This window comes from Mastomys coucha, unplaced genomic scaffold (genome assembly GCF_008632895.1).
Source record: "Mastomys coucha isolate ucsf_1 unplaced genomic scaffold, UCSF_Mcou_1 pScaffold16, whole genome shotgun sequence".
Lineage (NCBI taxonomy): Eukaryota > Metazoa > Chordata > Mammalia > Rodentia > Muridae > Mastomys > Mastomys coucha.
Window position 1 is genome coordinate 138668 of NW_022196898.1, and position 12929 is coordinate 151596.

The following is a 12929-nucleotide window of genomic DNA, read 5'->3' on the forward strand; positions in this document are numbered from 1 at the left end:
AAAAAAAAAAAAAAAAGACTACACCCAATCTTCAACCCCATGAGAAAACCAAGAACGACTTAAAAATTACCTGAAAATAAAAGGAGTACAAAACATAGCTTCTAAAACTTAATCAATTTATAGAGACAGCTGATCACCTAGACAGTCCCTCAGTCTACAATATGTTGGAGCATCAATCTATAGCCTTCTGGCCCATTCTGGCCCAGGATCAACTGACAGACCTTGTGAAACAGGAATTATGAAGGACTAACTTACTCTGTCTCAGCAGAACTATGTTGTCAACTATCCTGTATCTTGTGTCTTCTCATGAACAGTATAAGTCTGTAGAAGAAATAGGCAATTTCTGCTCAGTGGCTACCTTGCCAAAATAAACAACCTTGCCTGCAGGTGAAGACATTCATTATCTTCTTTGAACTGAAGAAAGGGGGTGCTATCAGGAGCAGATATGTCCCAGCATTAAATGATCAAATAACGTTAAATGTCACATTCTGTGGATCTCTGATATTTTGAAAACTATCTATCTATACAAAGTATATCTGAACTGTTAAGTCTTAACTACTATTAGCTTTCTCTAATTAGAATATCTCAAAAACATCTTTTTAATTAACTCAGAATCATGAATTTGCTATCTGGCCCTTAACTCCTATTGCTTAAACTTTAAAAAACAGTTTGTAATAGTAACTATAGAAGTACTGGGTCTAAGTTTTGTATTCTTAACTCATTGTATCAATAGAAGAAATTTGAACCAATGAAAACCTTAAATATGTATCACAATAAATCAAAAATAAATCCTGTATCAATGTCAGAAATTGTAACTTTAACTTTGTAACAATTATAAAGGTTTCTACCATTGTAAGATATAGCTATGCAATGTTTTGTTCAAGAGTAAATTTGATAACCTATCCTATTTTTCTCTTTCTCTAAATTCTATGATATTACTATATCCCCCTTCTTTCTCCCACCCTTCCTTCTCTTACCTAAAAAGGAATGGAGAAGAGGAAAGGAAAGGTAGAAGTCCATGAGTTTAAGCTCACTAGTTCCCTCCCTGTTCAAAGCTACATTTTTAAAGTATCCCTTAAAATGACAGCATATATATATGTAATTCATAACATAACCAGAACCTTCCCCCCAACATAAGGGACTAGGACTCCAATCTTTTGTCTGCTTCCAGCTATTCCTTAAGTTCCTGTATTCTCTGTTCAAGGTTATGCCTTCACATTTTATTTTTTCTTTATATTGCAACTTTTATATTCTGCTACCCACTTTATTTTGATTGATTAATCTTAAAAGGTTATTCTCCAAGTCTTCCTCATCATTTTCTCTCTGCTGAGAGCTGTTGTATCCTTTCTTGTAGCATCCTTTTCAGCTCCCATCTCCCAACTTTATTTTCATCTTTCTGTCTTTTATCCTGACCTATAATTTCCTGTGTCTTCAATTCTAGTGTTTCCTCTATGCCATGTTGCCAAGTCTTAATTTTTTCTTTCTGTTGTTCATGTTGCTCTATAATTTCCTATATCTCCTGTTCTAGGCCCTGCTTCCATAATCTTAACTTCTCTTTATGTTTTAATTCTGATATTTCAGCATCTGCCTTACTTCGATTTGCTGGCTTTAGTAAATTATCCTCTAGACTTTGCTTCCAAATTTTATATCTATCTCCTCTCTGTTCAGTATGATTTGTGAATCATTGAATCCTTTTTTTGAGAATCTCTTCTAACTCTTGTCTCCAACCTTTATTTTCCTCTTTCTGTTACTTATCTTGACCTATAAACCCTAGGTTCTAGTGTTACCTGTAATGTCTTTTCTAAGGCAAGGAACTTTTTTATTAGGGCCCTGTCTATTGAGAAAACATAGTAGATCAAGAGAATAAATATTGCAATACCAGTAAATACCTATTTCCTTTAAATCTGTCCCTGTCAAACCATTCAGAATATCATCCCTTAATGCCCAAAAGATATTTATTGTTTTTTCTCATCTTTAAGTATCAATGTATGAAGCGTATTATCTGATCAGGAGCCCTGTGTACCTTTGTCTCCTTCTGCTGTTGGATCCAGAGTCTGGTTGTCCCTGTCCAGTATAGATGCAGGGCATACAGGGACGTGAACACAGAAAGGCTCTCTTGAGCCTAGATGCCCTCATCAGTTCACTTTATCTGCTCAAGTCCAGCTCCAGGCTGGGATGCTGCCCCTGGCGAAGCTGCCTGCCAGGAACTTGGGGAGAGAGACTCTGCAGTTCTCTGTAGGCCCCTCAGACCCAGTCAGCTTTTAATCACACACTGCCATAGCCTGGGGGGAGGGGCAGTGATCTTTTATCTCAGGTTAGTTGAATTTTAATAGATACATCGGGAAGCCATTTTATTGTGGTATATTCCCATCCCCAATAAGCCCAAGCAAGGAAAACAGTAACTCAGTTGTATGTTTACGAAGTTCACGCCTATATTGGGGGGCAGTCATATGTAGAGGTAACCACTTTCTTCCCCAGCTATGGAATCCCTACTACTTGCAGTTTCTCCAGGTCAAGCGCTTCTGCTCCATCTTCCTTCCAACAACTCTCCCTTTGTCCTCCTCCGATCACAATCTCCTCCAACTCCTCCTCCTTTTCCTGTCTTGCCCAGAAATCCCGCCTCCTCATTTTAGGCCAGCGACTGGCTAGTTGTCATCTTTCTTGGCCAATCAAATAATTAAGGTAAATTCCTCTACAACCCTGTATTCATAGTGCTTCAGAAACCAGAAATCCATACCAATGACTGTGGCAAAGAGTACTTGCATTAATAGTCATGTAAACAAAAATATACTGAGTGACTGTGCTACAGTTTCCAGTGTCTCTGTGATGAATGAATTTGGGATGGAGTGGTGGGAAGGATGGAGAGATGAAGTGGTGCATACACAGTGGATAGAGTCTGAACCTTTTATGTCTGAGGCCTGAGCTACAGTCAGAGGCAATGTTGATGTGCATGAAATGTACTGCTACCTGAGGCCATGCTAATGGCCATGGTCTGTGCTGCCACCAGGGGCCAATTTTGGGGTCCTGACCCTGCTCCAGCCTACAGCAAGGGACTGATGGAACTGAAGCCCATGGCAGCCTAAGTTGTTACCAATGCCCATGCAGATACCTGTGGTCTGTGCTGCTTCCTGAAGCCACACTGATGCCTATGGTTCATGTTGCCACCAAGGGCTGTGTTCAAATCCCAATGAAGCCAGGGACCAGATTGATGATCTTGGCCTGTTTTATGGATGTCTGTGACATGTACTGTTGCCACATACTGTATGGAAGTTCATGATCTTGGCTCCAGCTGACAGTAAAGGATCAAGAAGCTTCTTTTTCAGTGGGACTGATGACTTCAGACTGAAAGCTGAAGAAGAGAGATAGAGAAGGCTTTGGGTAACAACCTGACCCCAAAGTAACAACTTAAACAAGAACCCATTGAAAAGAACTTTTAAAATTGTGATTAATGATAATGACATGTACACTAAGTTTTCTGTACATAAATATAATTACAAAATTTTAAAAAAGGATGATGACATGTAGCTCTCAACAATAGATAACTACTGGAGAAGAGGATGTGGAAAAGACTAACTTTTCTTTTCTTTTTTTTTTAAGACAGTGTTTCTCTGTGTAGCTCTGGCTGTCCTGCAACTCACTCTGTAGACCAGGCTGGCCTCGAACTCAGAAATCTGCCTACCTTTGCCTCCCAAGTGCTAGGATTAAAGGCGTGTGCCACCACCACCCGACTAACTTTTCTTTCTTTTTCTTCTTCATTAATTTATTTATTGCCAGTCAGTGGTGGTGCACACCTTTAATCCTAGCACTTGGGAGGCAAAGGTAGGCGGATTTCTGAGTTCGAGGCCAGCCTGGTCTACAGAGTGAGTTCCAGGACAGCCAGGGCTACACAGAGAAACCCTGTCTAGAGAAACCAAAATAATAATAATAATAATGATATTTACTTATTCACTTTACACACCAGTCACAGCCCCTCTGCCCTGTATTCCAGTCCCACCCACACAGATCTTTTCCCCTGTTATCTCTTCCCCTTCTCCTCAGAGAAGAGTTGCACCAGGACTAAATGTATCCTTTCCCACTGGGTCTAAAAAGGTAGTTCAGCCCAGGGAAGTCCAATGGCAGGCAGAGTCAGAGACAGCCTCTCTGCTGCAATTGTTATGGGACCCACATGAAGACCAGGCTGCACATCTGCTACAAATGTGTATAGTGAGCCTAGGACCAAGCCCTGCATTGTCTTTGTGATCCTTCGTGAACCAAGGTTAGTTGATTCCATAGGTTTTCTTGTGGTGTCCTTGACCCCTCCTTCTCACTCAATTATGTCTGTGACTTCCACATGGCTCACTGAGGTCCACCTTATGTTGGGAATGGGCAGGAATATTCAGGTTAGACCCCTCCCCCAGCAATTTCCAACCATCCAAGTCTACCTTGGGCACAGCCAGCAGAGGTAAAAGCATTCTATTCCCTGAGATGCATTGTCAGGCTCTGTCAGCGTCTCTGAGGAATTCTGCTATCATCATCCGAGGAACACCAGTACAACCAGATGACTAAAAAGGAGCATAAGAACAAAATCAACAAGGGCCAAGGAAATATGGCACCAACAGAGCCCAGTGATCCTCCAACAGCAAGCCCTGGACATCCCACCACAGCCAAAGTACAAGAAGATGACTTTAAATAAAATATTGTAAAGATGACAGAGGCCTTTTAAAAGGGAAATAAATAATTCCTTTAAAGAAACAGGAAAATATAATCACACAGGTGAAGGAAATGAAGAAAATAGACCAAGAACTGAAAGTGGAAATTGAAGCAATAAAGAAGCACAAACTAAGGCAATTCTGGAGAAGGAATACCTAGGAACGAGAACAAGAATAATAGATGCAAACATCACCAACAGAATACAAGAGATGGAAGAGAGAATCTCAGTTACAGAAAATATGATTGAAGTGGTAGATACAGTCACCAAAGAAAGTGCTAAATCTAAAAATTTCATGACACAAAATATCTAAGAAATATGGGATATTATTAAGAGTCCAAACTTAAGAATAATAGGAATAGAAGAAGAAGATTCTCAGCTATAAGGCCCAGAAAATATTTTAAACAAAACTATAGGAGAAAATTTCCTCAACATAAAGGTATATCTATATACATATAAGAAGCTTATAGAACATGAAATATATTGCACCAAAAAAGAAAATCCTTCCACTATTTGATAATAATCAAAACGCTAAAAGTACAGAACAAAGAAAGACTATTGAAAGCTGCAAAGGAAAAAAAGCTAAGTAACATATCAAAATCTTCCAGAATTACACCTGAGTTCTTATGTCAGAAGGGTCTGGGCAGATGTCTGGCAGATTCTAAGAGAATGTTTATGTCATCCTAGACTATAGTTGATATAGGATATACTATACCAACTAAAATTATCATCCACCATGGCTGGAAAAAAAGCAAAGGTATTCCATGACAAAAGAAATTTAATTGATTTCTATCCACAAATCATCCCTAGAGAAAATACTAGAAAGAAAACTTCAATCCAAGGAGGCAAATTATACCCAAGAAAACCAAGAAAATAAATATCTCTATATCAGCAAGCCAAGGAAAGGGAAGCACACACACATATGCACACACACACACACACACACACACACACACACACACACACTCACACACATACACTACCACTAACATCAAAATAACAGGAATTAACAATTTCTTGTTATTCATGTCTCTTTTTTTAACTTTTATTGCATTATGATGAGAAAAGTTACATGAGTTCAATTTATCTGAATTTGTTAACATTTAAAAACATATTTTAAGTAAATAGAATTAAATCACATTCTTGTTTTCCTTTTGTACCCCAACTCCTCCCAGATATCTCCCTTCAATACCTACAATATCTTTTTTTGTCATATTCTTTAAAATTTATAAAATATTATAACAATAAAAATGAGTAATATAAATGCTGTTTGATATAAAACAACAATCAATTTAACAGTCTTATGTAGATGCTTGTCTACAGCAATACTGAAAATACATACGTTTTTCTCAATATAAATTTTAAATAACTCCAAACATATTAACTGTATACTTCAAAATATTACATTACTACTAGTATTTTCTTAAATGAACATAAATATATAAAGTCCTTTTGTTTGTTTGTTTGTTTTGTATTTCATAGAGCTTAAAATCTTGGCTGTTACTGTGGTACAAACCCAAAATAAGAACAATTTTTAGACATTGGATTTCATTGTAATAAGGCTGTACTTCAATGACTCTCACTTCACCAAATGATTTTACCTCCATCGTAGCTAAGCTGAGAGTTGACAGTTCTGTTGTGTGCCAAGGAATGAATTTTAGGCATGATTTTTGGATACAGACTTCTTGCTATGGTAAAAGCAATTTGACTTGAGTGAATGACTTTATTTTCAGCCCACAGAGAACATGTTACATTCATTTAAAAAATGGTGTGTGTATTAAGATGGTCTATCCATAAAGTCATTCACCAACTGTTTCAATGAACAATGGTTCTGCTGGGAAGGTGGCATAGACATTAGGTGAGAGTGGGTAAGAATCTAGTTCATTGGTTGTAATCATTTGGAAAAGCATTAATCTCAGAGAAAGAGTAACTTATAAAGTTCTCTTCTTCAAACTTGATGCAAGAGTTGCAAGTTTCAAGCAAAGCATTCAATCTCACTCTTTGTTGTTCTCTTACAGGCCCCTTCCCAATTTAATTGTCTATGTTTCTTTTGGGTATATAAATACTTTTGAAATATGTAAACTGTTCTGAAAACCATAGTATAGTGTAAAAATATTAAATAAACAATATTACTAATAGAGAGGCTGAGATAGGAGGAGCAAGATTTCAAGACCCTTATGTTGTACACAGCAAAACACTATCACAAACAAGCTGAAAGCGTATATGGATTATACAATATAAAAATATGGAACACTTCACAAATTTGCATGTCATCTTTGTGCAGGAGTCATGCAAATCTTCTCTGTATCATTCCAATTTTAGTATATGTGCTGCCAAAGCAAGCACCATTCATGTCTCTTAACAATAAACTCAATTCCCTAATTTAAACTTACACAAACACACACACACACACACACACATATGTTAACTGAATGGATATAAAAAAACAGTATCCTTCATTGTGCTGTATACAATAATGGTTCTCAGTAACAAAGACAAACATTACCTCAGGCTAAGTACTTGCTCTCCTTTCAGGGGCTAGCCAATGGGAGTTTGACCATGTTCTGGTATGGACAACACAAATTAGACTTGATTTTTGTTGTTATTGGCGTTGTTGTTGTTGTTTTTCTTGTTGTTATTGGCATTGTTGTTGTTGTTTTTCTTGTTGTTTTATCTTTTGTAGTGGGTGACAAGGGTAAAATGGCAAGCCTGGAGGACTGAGAAGTAAAAGTGATTGGATGCAGTATGTGAAATCTCAAATAACCTATAAAATATTATGTCAAGAGAAAATAATATTGTCATGGCAGAGTAACTTATTTTGCTTGAGGTTAAAAACATGGCACTAAATTTTACCAGTAAAGATTTTATTATACAAAATCAAGAAGTAACTGCATTTCTGGGAAAAAAAATGTCCTTATTTGTTAAGATTAAAGAAAGATTCAGAACTCAAAAATAAGAAAGAAGAGAAAAAAGAAGCAAAGGAGAAAGATGAACATATACTATATCATATATGTGTATATATATATATATATATATATATATATATATATATATATAGGTTAAGCAACTGTCTTAGTTCACATGGATTGAGCTTTACAAAACTAGAAAATATGTTGATAGTTCTGAGTCTTCTCAATAGTGTAGAGTTTTGGAAAGCAGAGAAATAAGATACTGTTATGAACTTCACAGACTTCTTCAAAATTAGTTTTCTGTGTCACTGATGATGTTATGCAGAATGAATGAGGACCACAGTGTTGAGAAAGGCTAATCAAACATTCCTTGTCTGAACCATTAGCTTGTGAAATTAATTGTCAGTATTAAACTAGTTTGCTCAATATAACATGGTGTTAAAATAAAAATTAAGAATCCAGGAATATTTACAACATCCTTCTAAATAATTCTTCCATTCAAAATAGGAATTGCAATATATATGTTAGATCATTAAACATTTGTATACTTAGCAGAAATAAAAGACATTAAAATTATGTGCTTCCTGAATAAACACATACAACTCTCTCTCTCTTTCTCTCCCTCTCTCTCTCTCTTTCTTTCTCTCTTTCTCTCTCTGTATCTATCTCTCTCTGTGTCTCACACATATACACACACATACACAGAGAGAAAGAGAAAGAAAGAGAGAAAGAGAATATACAAGGTAGCCCACAAAGGACAAATCACTAGGTAACAGGGCCAACTGGGAGATTCAATTATTCTAACTTACATAAATTTAAAATAAGACAATATTTCAGGGAATACATAAGGAATGGAAAAACAAGTCCAAAAAGTTCAGCAGCCAAGTCCATTATTCTATGCTTATCGATAGCTGACCCCTGTTTTTGAATTAGGGAAGGCTGAAAGAAGCTGAGGAGAAGGGAAACCCTGTAGGAGGACCAGCAGTCTCAATTAATATGGACCCTTGAGATCTCTCAAACACTGGACCACCAAACAGGCAGCATACACCTGCTGATATGAGGGCCCCAACACACATACAGTAGAGGACTGCTGGGTCTGTGTTCATTCAGAGATGATGTACCTAAACCTAAACCTCAAGAGACTGGAGGCCCCAGGAAGTTTAGAGGTCAGGTGGGGTAGGGAGTGGAAAGGAGGTATGAGATGTGGAGCAGTCAGAGGGTGGAAGTGTGGTGGGGAATGGAATATGGAGTGTAAAAAATAAATTAATTAAAAAAGATTTCTAAGAAGTGGAAGAAACGTTTTTAGTACATAAGCTTGTGATTGGTATATCTAATATTCATTTAATATAAATCAAGTTTATATTTCAATATAAAATTATGTGTCAACCATAAACTCTCAGCTCCTTGTCAAGAGCCTAGTAGGATAAAAAGAACAGGGAAGATCCAATCTGAGATGAAAAGATGTGGTACATGTGTATATTAGTCAGGGCTCTCTAGAGTCACAGAACTTATGATAGTCTCTATGTAGTAAAGGAATTTATTGATGACTTACAGTCTGTAGTCCAACTTCCAACAATACTCAGCAGCAGCTGTGAATGGAAGTCCAAGGATCTAGCAGTTGCTCATTCCCACAAAGCAATTAGATGAAGCTGAGAGAGGGCCTTCCTTCTTCCAATGTCCTTATATAGGTCTCCAGCAAAAGGTGTGGCCCAGATTAAAGGTATGTGCTACCACACCTTTAATCCCAGATGACCTTGAACTCATAGATCTTCCTGTCTTAATCTTCTGGGATTCATAGCCACTATGCCTCAAGATCTCCATGCCAAGATTCAGGTCGGAAACATGTATCTCTCAGCCTCCAGATTAGGGTCACAGGTGAGCCTTCCAATTCTGGATTGTAGTTCATTTCAGATATAGTCAAGTTGACAACCAGGAATAGCCACTACAATACGTGAGCTGTGCATAAAATGTGAAGCTAACTTGTATCACAAAATAGTATTAGCCAGAACAAATGTACAATTGAACAGTTATTAAAATCCAAATAGACAGTAACATCAGATACCTTATAACATTGGCCAATGCAGCACTAGAGTGATGGAGTAAACATAGAGAATAGAGTGTCTTCAGTACTGGAGACACAGATCTCACGAGTATAGCTCTATACAAAGTCCTGCTTTCCAATCTTAGTGCCCTGTTGCCTTTGTAAGTTCAACATGTTGTCAAGGGGGGACTCTGAGTCCCTAATTCACCCCAACCTTCACAGAGTAGAGAGGTGACTGCTTAAGCCATGTCCACTCTGCTAGGATTTGATTCAATCTACTCTGGGCATCAATTTGATTTTCTTACCAAAACTAGAAAATTCTTCAATGTTTAAGATACTAAACAGAAAGACTAGAACCCAATATGAAGCCTATTTTTGTCATCCCAAGGTATGGGAACAATCCTATAACACAAATCTCTCCTTACATTCAATAAATACTATGAAAACCAGAGGAAGATAGCCTGAAAGAATGCTTCTAGGTGTAATGCTAACACAGCAGCTCAACCATAACACTTTGGAAATATGTACTTCCACCCATCAGGAATTACCAGAAGCATCAATTCAGACACCTTGAGGTGACATTGCATCTCTAAGAGGAAGAATACATGTATGTAGAAGCTAAGTTGAAACTGGCATCACATAGCATAGTGACTAACTATGCCACATGTTTTGGATATTATGCAAATATATGTATTAGATGTTATCTCAGCTGGTTTTACAAAAGTGTTTCTTTACCTGACACTATCCAACACATCAATAGGTTTGGAGTAAAGCAGATTTTTCTTTATTATCTTGTCGTCTTCATCTGGCCAGCTGAGGATTTGACAGAAATATTCATTGAGTCAGCATAAGGTTCATAATTTTTAACAGTTTTATAAAATGTGACAGTCCATTGCATGACAACTTAATAAATCCCTTATTAATATAGGACAGTTAAGGTTGTATTATCTTTCTATTTTCTATGATAAAAAACACTGTGTAGAGATCCTCCACAGAATATCCTCTTGTCTGCCAGCTGTTTTGAGACATGGGTGGGAAGTATATTCTCACACTGAGCTCTAAAGTTAACAGTGTTTCTGTAGAATGCCATTTCCACAGGACAGCAGCTTAGTGGCTTTTTTGAGTTCCTGTTCCAAAAGACTGTATCTCCTAGTACATGATATGCTTTGCTGCTACACAAGTCTGACTATATTTAAGTCTTTTTCTCCTGCCAAAAGCGTATTATACACAAAAGCATGGAAAATATTGTACTTCATGCCCATGTTTCAATAATAACTATAGAGTTCATATCAATAAATACCAATTTTAATCAATTACTCAACTGATTTCCCTACAATTTCTGGACTCATTTTTATACTTCAACATTTATATCAAAATTGACTTGTTTTTATTAGAACTATATTGCCTATGGTAGGCTGTCTTGATATATCTATTCCATTGTGGAATCATTTAAAAGTTAAAGCAGGAAGTTTGAGTCTTGAAATAACCTGGGTTACATAGAAAGAACTTATTAGATAGGTAGACAGATAGATAGATAGATAGATAGATAGATAGATAGATAGATAGATAGATAACTTTGCAATTAGCATGTAAGCAATAATTGACATTATCCTTTATCTCTGAGTGAAATTTTGCACTTTGGTCAACACTTACTCAATTGTCCATCCCTTAGCAATTCTTGTCTCAGTACTTGGCATATTTTACTTCACAATGTCTTCTGAGATCATCTATATTGACAAAATGTAAGAATATCATTATTTATACAAACTGAATAATTTCTTTATTTGTGCATGTGTGTGACTTTTAGTTCCCTCATCCATTAACAGGCAAATGTTTCTTATGTACTAAGAATAGTGCTGTCAATGAACATAGGAATGTCTGTTCAACATACTGGTTTGGTTCTTCCCTGAAACTGGAGTTAGACAAGATTTGACCACAATCAGTTCTAGGTACTGAACTAGAGTCCTCTGCAAGAACAACAAATGCGCTTAACTACTTAGTGATCTCTCTAGGCACCTGAATTTACCTTTTTAATAGTCTCTAAGGTTAAAATTGTTTCCACTTCCTGAACTGAGTTTAATTTGGGATTATAATATTTAAACTTATTTTTCTAGCTCACTGAGTTCATAAACAACAATTGTGTAATAAAACACAGATTCAAAAATTGAAAAGTTTTTCATCTTACATTCTTTTATTATAATATATATGCAGATCTGCTAAATACTCAGTAATAAGCCCTATCAGATAGCCAGCACAAGGCACTCTGCTGGAAATCTACCTCAGGTCAGGTACAACTCCCTGTCACTCTCCAGAGCCTAAAACTTAAGTGCTGATTTCAGTCCAAGGCCACAAACTAAATCAAGACATTAACTGCACCAAGGACACACGGGAGATGAAAGGAACACAAGATTAGGCGTAATCAAGGGCGTGTTTTGTTTGCATCAGAGTCACAGTGCAAATGGTGAATAGTTGCACATAGCTTCTTTGATGGGTGGCAGGAAGCAGCTGCTGTGACCTGCTGGAGAGTCTCCAGGGCTCACGGCTTCTCTAGCTCTTCCTTCTTGGATACTTGTTTCAGTTTGTAATTAGCCAGGGCAGCCTTGATCGCATCTTCTGCAAGCATGGTGCAATGCAGGAAGCAGGCAGAGGTCTTTGGTGATGTCTGTGGTTTTGATGGCCAGGGCTTCCTCCACGGTTTTCCCCTCTACCCACTCTGTGGCTAAGGAGCTGGAGACAATGGCAGAGCCGCAGGCTAAATATTTTAAATGTGGCATCCACAACCTTCCCCTTTTCATTCATCTGGATCTGCAATTTCATGATGTTACCACATGCCAGAGCCCCCACCAAGCCAGTTCCATCATTTTTAGATGTCTTGTCGAGGGACCCCACATTCCTAGGGTTTTTATAATGATCCACAACTTTCTTGTGGTAGAGCCTGGCTGGAACTAACAGTTCCCTGGAGGACAGGCCGAGCTCCAGAGCAGTAGCGCAGACTCCTCCCACCGCAGACATACAGCTCCAACTGCTGCCATCTTGCCTTCTTGTGCCTGCATAGACCTCTCAAAAATATTTTATTAAGAATAACACTTACTAGAAAAAAGACTCAAGGAGCTGAAGGGGTTTGCAGCCCAATAGGAGAAACAACAATATGAACCAACCAGTACCACCACAGCTCGCAGGGACTAAACCATCAACCAAAGAGTACACATGGTGGGACTCATGGCTGCAGCTGCATACTTAGCAGAGGATGGCCTATGGGAGGAAAGGCTCTTGATCCTATGAAGGATCTATG

The 12929-nt window shown here is 37.6% G+C and overlaps 1 non-coding gene and 1 pseudogene across 1 annotated transcript; both read right to left on the reverse strand.

Annotated features, from left to right (window-relative positions):
• Positions 1-6926: 6926 nt before the first annotated feature.
• On the reverse strand, positions 6927-7033 carry LOC116094482. The gene has a single exon (XR_004120141.1). It is a non-coding gene; the product is annotated as a U6 spliceosomal RNA (small nuclear RNA).
• A 5140-nt stretch (positions 7034-12173) lies between these two features.
• Positions 12174-12669, reverse strand: LOC116094179 (annotated as a pseudogene).
• Between the last annotated feature and the right edge of the window lie 260 nt (positions 12670-12929).